The 11,114-nt window shown below is 33.3% G+C and overlaps 1 protein-coding gene across 1 annotated transcript in view; it reads left to right on the forward strand.

Moving 5' to 3' along the window:
• The window catches only part of LOC139255433 (scavenger receptor cysteine-rich domain-containing protein DMBT1-like), a 108,590-nt gene that overhangs the window by 22,019 nt on the left and 75,457 nt on the right, over positions 1-11,114 (forward strand). The window lies entirely within an intron of this gene.

The following is an 11,114-nucleotide window of genomic DNA, read 5'->3' on the forward strand; positions in this document are numbered from 1 at the left end:
TGGTCAGTGCTTCGATGCTGGGGATGTCGGGCCTGGTCGAGGACGCTAACGTTGGTGCGTCTGTCCTCCCGGGGGATTTGCAGGATCTTGCGACACAGAGTGGGCAAAAATTAAAATAATACTTTGTCCTTATGTTTTTCCGACCAAAGTGTAGAACTTCACATTTACACACGTCATACTGCATCTGCCATATGTGTGACGTTTTTATTGCTCAGGGCATTAAACAAACCAATCAATTCATCTTATTCTTCCATCTTTTCTCTGCTAACAGTTGGCAAATTTTTCCTGAGTGGAGGCCGTCAGCAACCTCTGTATCCACAAAGTGAATTCACCTTTCAAACTCTGTTGCGGCATTGACAGATTGAGATGCGATTACCACTTCTTCTGCTTTCCAGTGGTGAGTAACATCCATCACTTAGCAATATATTGGCAGAGTTGCAGGTGAAGTTGGCAAGGGAACGGCATGAATTGATTCCAAAGACTGACAGAAAGCCCGGGCTTTATAAATAAGGGGTTAAGGGGATCGGGCAGGGTAGATAAGGGGCAACCAGTGGATGTGGTGTATTTGGACTTCCAGAAGAGATTTGACAATAAGAGGTTACCACACAGAATAAAAGTTCACGGGGCTGGGGGTAGTATATTAGCATGGATAGAGGATTGGCTAACTAACAGAGAACAGAGAGTCGGGATAAACGGTTCATTTTCCGGTTGGCAAACTGTAACAAGTGGGGTGCCACAGGGATCAATGATGGGGCCCCAACTATTTACAATCAATGCTTGGATGAAGGGACCGAGTGTAACGTAACCAAGTATGCAGACAGTACAAAGATGTGTTATTATACAGTATATACAGGAGTGTTATACCCAGTAACTGACAGTGTGTTATTATATAATATATACAGGAGTGTTATACCCAGTAACACACAGTGTGTTATTATATAATATATACAGAGTGTTATACCCAGTAACAAACAGTGTGTTATTATATAGTATATACAGGAGTGTTATACCCAGTAACACACAGTGTGTTATTATATAATATATACAGAGTGTTATACCCAGTAACACACAGTGTGTTATTAAATAATAAATACAGGAGTGTTATACCCAGTAACACACAGTGTGTTATTATATAATATATACAGTGTGTTATACCCAGTAACACACAGTGTGTTATTATATAATATATACAGGAGTGTTATACCCAGTAACACACTGTGTGTTATTATATAATATATACAGACCATTATACCCAGTAACACACAGTGTGTTATTATATAATATATACAGGAGTGTTATAGCCAGTAACACACAGTGTGTTATTATATAATATATACAGAGTGTTATACCCAGTAACACACAGTGTGTTATTATATAATATATACAGGAGTGTTATACCCAGTAACACACGGTGTGTTATTATATAATATATACAGACCATTATACCCAGTAACACACGGTGTGTTATTATATAATATATACAGGAGTGTTATATCCAGTAAAACACGGTGTGTTATTAGATAATATATACAGAGTGTTATACCCAGTAACACACAGTTTTATTATATAATATATACAGTGTGTTATACCCTGTAACACACAGTGTGTTATTATATAATATATACAGAGTGTTATACCCAGTAACACACAGTGTGTTATGATATAATATATACAGACCATTATACCCAGTAACACACAGTGTGTTATTATATAATATATAGAGTGTTATACCCAGTAATACACAGTGTGTTATTATATAATATATACAGAGTGTAAAACCCAGTAACACACAGTGTGTTATTATATACTATATACAGGAGTGTTATACCCAGTAACACACGGTGTGTTGTTATATATTATATACAGAGTGTTATACCCAGTAACACACAGTGTGTTATTATATAATATATACAGGAGTGTGATACCCAGTAACACACAGTGTGTTATTATATAATATATACAGGAGTGCAATACCCAGTAACACACGGTGTGTTATTATATAACATATGCAGGAGTGCTTTACCCAATAAAACACGGTGTGTTATCATATAATATATACAGAGTGTTGTACCCAGTAAAACACAGTGTGTTATTACATAATATATACAGAGTGTTATACCCAGTAACACACTTTGTGTTATTATATAATATATACAGAGCGTTATACCCAGTAACACACAGTGTTTTATTATATAATATATAGTGTGCTATACCCAGTAACACACAGTGTGTTATTATATTATATATACAGGAATTCTATACACAGTAACACACAGTGTGTTATTATATAATATATACAGGAGTGTTATACCCAGTAACACACAGTGTGTTATTATATAATATATACAGGAGTGTTACACCCATTAACATACGGTGTGTTATTATATGATATATACAGAGTGTTATACCCAGTAACACACAGTGTGTTATTATATAATATATACAGGAGTGTTATAACCAGTAACACACAGTATGTTATTATATAATATATACAGAGTGTTAGACCCAGTAACACACATTGTGTTATTATATAATATATACAGGAGCTTTTGCCCAGTAACAAACGGTGTGTTGTTAGATAATATATACAGAGTGTTATACGCAGTAACACACAGTGTGTTATTATATAATATATACAGGAGTGTTATACGCAGTAACACACGGTGTGCTATTATATAATATATACAGGAGTGCTATACCCTGTAACACACAGTGTGTTATTATATAATATATACAGGAGTGTTATACCCAGTAACACACAGTGTGTTATTATATAATATAAACAGAGTGTTATACCCAGTAATACACAGTGTGTTATTATATAATATATACAGGAGTGTGATACCCAGTAACACACGGTGTGTTATTATATGATATATACAGAGTGTTATACCCAGTAACACACATTGTGTTATTATATAATATATACAGGAGCTTTTGCCCAGTAACAAATGGTGTGTTAGTATATAATATATACAGAGTCTTGTACCCAGTATGACACAATGTGTTATTCTATAATATAAACAGGAGTTTTATGCCCAGTAACATACAGTGTGTTATTATATAATATATGCAGGAGTGTTAAACCCAGTAACACACAGTGTGTTATTATATAATATATACAGAAGTGTAATACCCACTAATACACGGTGTGTTATTATATAATATATACAGAGTGTTATACCCAGTAACATACAGTGCGTCATTATATAATATATACAGGAGTGTTATACCCAGTAACACACCGTGTGTTATTATATAATATATACAGAGTGTTATACCCAGTAACACACAGTGTGTTATTATATAATATATACAGAGTGTTATACCCAGTAACACACAGTGTGTTATTATATAATATATACAGAGTGTTATACCCAGTAATACACAGTGTGTTATATAATATATATAGAGTATTATATCCAGTAACACACAGTGTGATATTATAGAATATATACAGGAGTGTTATACCCAGTAAAACACAGTGTGTTATTATATAATATATACAGAGTGTTATATCCAGTAACACACAGTGTGATATTATATAATATATACAGGAGTGTTATACCCAGTAACACACAGTGTGTTATTATATAATATATACAGAGTGTTATACCCAGTAACACACAGTGTGTTATTATATAATATATACAGGAGTGTTATACCCAGTAAAACATGGTTTGTTATTATATAATATATACAGAGTGTTATACCCTGTAACACACAGTGTGTTATTATATAATATATACAGAGTGTTATACCCAGTAACACACAGTGTGTTATTATATAATATATACAGGAGTGTTATACCCAGTAAAACATGGTTTGTTATTATATAATATATACAGGAGTGTTATACCCAGTAAAACATGGTTTGTTATTATATAATATATACAGAGTGTTATACCCTGTAACACACTGTGTGTTATTATATAAGATATACAGGAGTGTTTTACCCAGTAAAACATGGTTTGTTATTATATAATATATACAGGTGTGTTATACCCAGTAACACACTGTGTGTTATTATATAAGATATACAGGAGTGTTATACCCAGTAACACACATTGTGTTATTATATAATATATACAGGAGCTTTTGCCCAGTAACACACAGTGTGTTATTATATAACATATACAGGAGCTTTTGCCCAGTAACACATGGTGTGCTATTATATAATATATACAGGAGTGTTATACCCTGTAACACACAGTGTGTTATTATATAATATATACAGGAGTGTTATACCCAGTAACAAATGGTGTGTTAGTATATAATATATACAGAGTGTTATACCCAGTAACACACAGTGTGTTATTATATAATATATACAGGAGCTTTTGCCCAGTAACAAATGGTGTGTTATTATATAATATATACAGAGTGTTATACCCAGTAACACACAGTGTGTTATTATAGAATATAAACAGGACGTTTATGCCCAGTAACATACAATGTGTTATTATATGATATATAGAGAGTGTTGTACCCAGTAACACACAGTGTGTTATTATATAGTATATACAGAGTGTTATACCCAGTAACACACGGTGTGTTATTATATAATATATACAGGAGTGTTATACCCAGTAAAACACAGTGTGTTATTATATAATATATACAGGAGTGTTATACCCAGGAACACACTGTGTGTTATATAATATATACAGAGTGTTATACCCAGTAACACACAGTGTGTTATTATACAATATATACAGGAGTGTTAGACCCAGTAACACACAGTGTGTTATTATATAATATATACAGGAGTGCAATACCCAGTAACACTCGGTGTGTTATTATATAACATATGCAGGAGTGCTTTACCCAATAAAACACGGTGTGTTATCATATAATATATACAGAGTGTTGTACCCAGTAAAACACAGTGTGTTATTACATAATATATACAGAGTGTTATACCCAGTAACACACTGTGTGTTATTATATAATATATACAGGAGTGTTATAGCCAGTAAAACACGGTGTGTTATTATATAATATATACAGGAGTGTTATACCCAGTAACACACAGTGTGTTATTATATAATATACACAGGAGTGTTACACCCATTAACATACGGTGTGTTATTATATGATATATACAGAGTGTTATACCCAGTAACACACAGTGTGTTATTATATAATATATACAGGAGTGTTATAACCAGTAACACACAGTGTGTAATTATATAATATTTACAGGAGTGTTATACCCAGTAATACAGAGTGTGTTATTATATAATATATACAGAGTGTTATACCCAGTAACACACAGTATGTTATTATATAATATATACAGAGTGTTAGGCCCAGTAATACACAGTGTGTTATTATATAATATATACAGGAGTGTGATACCCAGTAACACACGGTGTGTTATTATATGATATATACAGAGTGTTATACCCAGTAACACACATTGTGTTATTATACAATATATACAGGAGCTTTTGCCCAGTAACAAATGGTGTGTTAGTATATAATATATACAGAGTCTTGTACCCAGTATGACACAATGTGTTATTCTATAATATAAACAGGAGTTTTATGCCCAGTAACATACAGTGTGTTATTATATAATATATGCAGGAGTGTTAAACCCAGTAACACACAGTGTGTTATTATATAATATATACAGAAGTGTAATACCCACTAATACACGGTGTGTTATTATATAATATATACAGAGTGTTATACCCAGTAACACACAGTACGTTATTATATAATATATACAGGAGTGTTATACCCAGTAACACACCATGTGTTATTATATAATATATACAGAGTGTTATACCCAGTAACACACAGTGTGTTATTATATAATATATACAGACCATTATACCCAGTAACACACAGTGTGTTATTATATAATATATACAGGAGTGTTATAGCCAGTAACACACAGTGTGTTATTATATAATATATACAGAGTGTTATACCCAGTAACACACAGTGTGTTATTATATAATATATACAGAGTGTTATACCCAGTAACACACAGTGTGTTATTATATAATATATACAGAGTGTTATACCCAGTAATACACAGTGTGTTATTATATAATATATACAGAGTGTAAAACCCAGTAACACACAGTGTGTTATTATATACTATATACAGGAGTGTGGTACCCAGTAACACATGGTGTGTTATTATATAATATACACAGGAGTGTTATACCCAGTAAAACACGGTGTGTTATTAGATAATATATATAGAGTGCTATACCCAGTAACACACAGTGTTTTATTATATAATATATACAGTGTGTTATACCCTGTAACACACAATGTGTTATTATATAATATTTCCAGGATTGTTTTACCCAGTAACACACGGTATGTTATTATATAATATGGACAGGCATGTTATACCCAGTAACACAAGGTGTGTTATTATATAATATATGCAGGAGTGTTATACACAGTAACACACAGTGTGTTATTATATAATATATGCAGGAGTGTTATACCCAGTAATACACAGTGTGTTATTATATAGTCGAACAGGAATGTTATACCCAGTAACACACAGTGTATTATTATATAATATATCCAGAGTGTTATACCCAGTAACACACAGTGTGTTATTATATAATATAGACAGGCATGTTATACCCAGTAACACACGGTGTGTTATTATATAATATATACAGGAGTGTTATACCCAGTAACACACGGTGTGTTATTATATAATATACACAGGAGTGTTATACCCAGTAACACACGGTGTGTTATTATATAATATACACAGGAGTGTTATACCCAGTAACACACAGTGTGTTATTATATAATATATACAGAGTGTTAGACCCAGTAACACACAGTGTGTTATTATATAATATATACAGGAGTGTTATACCCAGTAACACACAGTGTGTTATTATATAATATATACAGGAGTGTTATACCCAGGAACACACTGTGTGTTATATAATATATACAGAGTGTTATACCCAGTAACACACAGTGTGTTATTATACAATATATACAGGAGTGTTAGACCCAGTAACACACAGTGTGTTATTATATAATATATACAGGAGTGCAATACCCAGTAACACACGGTGTGTTATTATATAACATATGCAGGAGTGCTTTACCCAATAAAACACGGTGTGTTATCATGTAATATATACAGAGTGTTATACCCAGTAAAACACAGTGTGTTATTACATAATATATACAGAGTGTTATAGCCAGTAACACACTGTGTGTTATTATATAATATATACAGGAGTGTTATAGCCAGTAAAACACGGTGTGTTATTATATAATATATACAGAGCGTTATACCCAGTAACACACAGTGTTTTATTATATAATATATAGTGTGTTATACCCAGTAACACACAGTGTGTTATTATATTATATATACAGGAATGCTATACACAGTAACACACAGTGTGTTATTATATAATATAAACAGAGTGTTATACCCAATAACACACAGTGTGTTATTATACAATATATACAGGAGTGTTAGACCCAGTAACACACAGTGTGTTATTATATAATATATACAGGAGTGCAATACCCAGTAACACACGGTGTGTTATTATATAACATATGCAGGAGTGCTTTACCCAATAAAACACGGTGTGTTATCATATAATATATACAGAGTGTTATACCTAGTAAAACACAGTGTGTTATTACATAATATATACAGAGTGTTATACCCAGTAACACACTGTGTGTTATTATATAATATATACAGGAGTGTTATAGCCAGTAAAACACGGTGTGTTATTATATAATATATACAGAGCGTTATACCCAGTAACACACAGTGTTTTATTATATAATATATAGTGTGTTATACCCAGTAACACACAGTGTGTAATTATATAATATTTACAGGAGTGTTATACCCAGTAATACAGAGTGTTATTATATAATATATACAGAGTGTTATACCCAGTAACACACAGTATGTTATTATATAATATATACAGAGTGTTAGACCCAGTAACACACATTGTGTTATTATATAATATATACAGGAGCTTTTGCCCAGTAACAAACGGTGTGTTGTTAGATAATATATACAGATTGTTACACGCAGTAACACACAGTGTGTTATTATATAATATATACAGGAGTGTTATACGCAGTAACACACGGTGTGCTATTATATAATATATACAGGAGTGTTATACCCTGTAACACACAGTGTGTTATTATATAATATATACAGGAGTGTTATACCCAGTAACACACAGTGTGTTATTATATAATATAAACAGAGTGTTATACCCAGTAATACACAGTGTGTTATTATATAATATATACAGGAGTGTGATACCCAGTAACACACGGTGTGTTATTATATGATATATACAGAGTGTTATACCCAGTAACACACATTGTGTTATTATATAATATATACAGGAGCTTTTGCCCAGTAACAAATGGTGTGTTAGTATATAATATATACAGAGTCTTGTACCCAGTATGACACAATGTGTTATTCTATAATATAAACAGGAGTTTTATGCCCAGTAACATACAGTGTGTTATTACATAATATATGCAGGAGTGTTAAACCCAGTAACACACAGTGTGTTATTATATAATATATACAGAAGTGTAATACCCACTAATACACGGTGTGTTATTATATAATATATACAGAGTGTTATACCCAGTAACACATAGTGCGTTATTATATAATATATACAGGAGTGTTATACCCAGTAACACACCGTGTGTTATTATATAATATATACAGAGTGTTATACCCAGTAACACACAGTGTGTTATTATATAATATATACAGAGTGTTATACCCAGTAACACACAGTGTGTTATTGTACAATATATACAGGAGTGCTATACCCAGTAACACACAGTGTGTTATTATATAATATATATAGAGTGTTATATCCAGTAACACACAGTGTGATATTATAGAATATATACAGGAGTGTTATACCCAGTAACACACAGTGTGTTATTATATAATATATACAGAGTGTTAAACCCAGTAACACACAGTGTGTTATTATATAATATATACAGGAGTGTTATACCCAGTAAAACACGGTTTGTTATTATATAATATATACAGAGTGTTATACCCTGTAACACACAGTGTGTTATTATATAATATATACAGAGTGTTATACCCAGTGACACACAGTGTGTTATTATATAATATATACAGGAGTGTTATACCCAGTAAAACATGGTTTGTTATTATATAATATATACAGGTGTGTTATACTCAGTAACACACTGTGTGTTATTATATAAGATATACAGGAGTGTTATACCCAGTAAAACATGGTTTGTTATTATATAATATATACAGGTGTGTTATACCCAGTAACACACTGTGTGTTATTATATAAGATATACAGGAGTGTTATACCCAGTAACACACATTGTGTTATTATATAATATATACAGGAGCTTTTGCCCAGTAACACACAGTGTGTTATTATATAATATATACAGGAGCTTTTGCCCAGTAACACATGGTGTGCTATTATATAATATATACAGGAGTGTTATACCCTGTAACACACAGTGTGTTATTATATAATATATACAGGAGTGTTATACCCAGTAACAAATGGTGTGTTAGTATATAATATATACAGAGTGTTATACCCAGTAACACACAGTGTGTTATTATATAATATATACAGGAGCTTTTGCCCAGTAACAAATGGTGTGTTATTATATAATATATACAGAGTGTTATACCCAGTAACACACAGTGTGTTATTATAGAATATAAACAGGATATTTATGCCCAGTAACATACAATGTGTTATTATATGATATATAGAGAGTGTTGTACCCAGTAACACACAGTGTGTTATTATATAGTATATACAGAGTGTTATACCCAGTAACACACGGTGTGTTATTATATAATATATACAGAAGTGTTATACCCAGTAACACACAGTGTGTTATTATATAATATACAGAGTGTTGCGGAGAATATATTAGCCTGGTTAGAGGATCGGCTAACTCACAGAAAACAGAAAACAGAAAGTCGGGATAAATGGTTCATTCTCGGGTTGGCAATCAGTAACTAGTGGGGTGCCGCAGGGATCAGTGCTGGGGCCTTAACTATTTACAATCTATAATAATGACTTGAAAGAAGGGACCGAGTGTAACGTAGCCAAGTTTGCTGACGATACAAAGATGGGAGGAAAAGCAAATTGTGAGAACACAAAAAATCAGCAAAAGGACATAGACAGTCTCAGTGAGTGGGCAAAAATTTGGCTGATGGAGTATAATGTTGGAAAGTGTGAGGTCATGCACTTTGGTACACCTTAAATGCTGTTCTGTAATTAACTGCATGGTATGCTGCTAATTAGTTGATGATACATCAGAACATAAGAAATAGGAGCATGAGTCGGCCAATACGGCCCCTCGTATCTGCTCCGCCATTTAATACGATCATGGCTGATCCGATCATGGACCCAGCTCCACTTCCCTGCCCGCCCCCTTATCGGTTAAGAAACTGTCTATCTCTGTCTTAAATATATTCAATGTCCCGGCTTCCACAGCTCTCTGAGGCAGCGAGTTCCACAGATTTACAACCCTCCGAGAGAAGAAATTCCTCCTCATCTCAGTTTTAAATGGGCGGCCCCTTATTCTAAGACCATGCCCCCTAGTTCTAGTCTCCCCCATCAGTGGGAACATCCTCTCTGCATCCACCTTGTCGAACCCCCTCATAATCTGATACGTTTCGATAAGATCACCTCTCATTCTTCTGAATTCCAATGAGTAGAGGCCCAACCTCCTCAACCTTTCCTCATAAGTCAACCCCCTCATCCCCGGAATCAACCGAGTGAACCTTCTCTGAACTGTCCCCAAAGCAAAGTGTATCCTTTCGTAAATACGGAGACCAAAACTGCACGCAGTACTCCAGGTGTGGACTCACCAATACCCTGTATAACTGGAGCAAGACTTCCCTGCTTTTATATTCCATCCCCTTTGCAATAAAGGCCAAGATACCATTGGCCTTCCTGATCACTTGCTGTACCTGCATACTAACCTTTTGTGTTTGCATTTCGAACCGTTAAAATTCTTGTGCTCACTGCAGTTGGTCATGTTTGACGTATTTTTTCTCTCTCTCGTTTCCA

Source organism: Pristiophorus japonicus, unplaced genomic scaffold, assembly GCF_044704955.1.
Source record: "Pristiophorus japonicus isolate sPriJap1 unplaced genomic scaffold, sPriJap1.hap1 HAP1_SCAFFOLD_603, whole genome shotgun sequence".
Taxonomy (NCBI): domain Eukaryota; kingdom Metazoa; phylum Chordata; class Chondrichthyes; family Pristiophoridae; genus Pristiophorus; species Pristiophorus japonicus.